This window comes from Mastomys coucha, unplaced genomic scaffold (assembly GCF_008632895.1).
Source record: "Mastomys coucha isolate ucsf_1 unplaced genomic scaffold, UCSF_Mcou_1 pScaffold12, whole genome shotgun sequence".
NCBI lineage: Eukaryota > Metazoa > Chordata > Mammalia > Rodentia > Muridae > Mastomys > Mastomys coucha.
The window spans coordinates 59,003,854-59,004,567 of record NW_022196894.1 but is presented as its reverse complement, the minus strand read 5'-3'; positions in this window follow the sequence as shown (position 1 = coordinate 59,004,567).

Here is a 714-nt window from a genome sequence, read left to right as displayed (position 1 = left end):
GAAGCCATTGGCAGTGAGGAAAACCATTCCAAAAGTAAAAGCCAGGTGAGATAGGCCAGAATAATTTTAGCACTGGGAAGCACAGAAAACTTTGTTAGAACTTACATCACAGCCGGGCAGTGGTGGTACACGCCTTTAATCCTAGCACTTGGGAGGCAGAGGCAGGTGTATTTCTGAGTTTGAGGCCAGCCTGATGTACAGAATATGTAACAGGACAGCCAATGCTATACAGAGAAACCTTATCTCGAAAACAAACAAACAAACAAACAATCAAACAAACAAAAAAAGGAACTTATATCTCTCCAACATCTAAACAGAACTCCAGTGGTTTATGCTCTAAGACCAAGAATTGGTAAATGGGACATCCTGAAACTGGAAACTTTCTGAAAGTCAAAGCACATAGTCAATAAGACATATAGGCAGCCTACAGATTGGGAAAAAACTTTACCAGCCCCACATTGGATATAGGGTTAATATCCAAAATATATCAATAACTCAAGAAGCTAACCATCAAAAATCAAAACAGCTCAATCAAAAAATGGGGTATAGAATTAAACCAAAATTCACAGCAGAGGAATCTTTTTTTTTTTTTTCACCCACTGATGCGTCACTTTAATACACACTTGGAGCTGCACAGCACAACCCATGAGAATGAGGTCACCTTTTACAAGCACACTTGAGAGCAAGTCTCTTATGCAACACTGCTGAGAACTT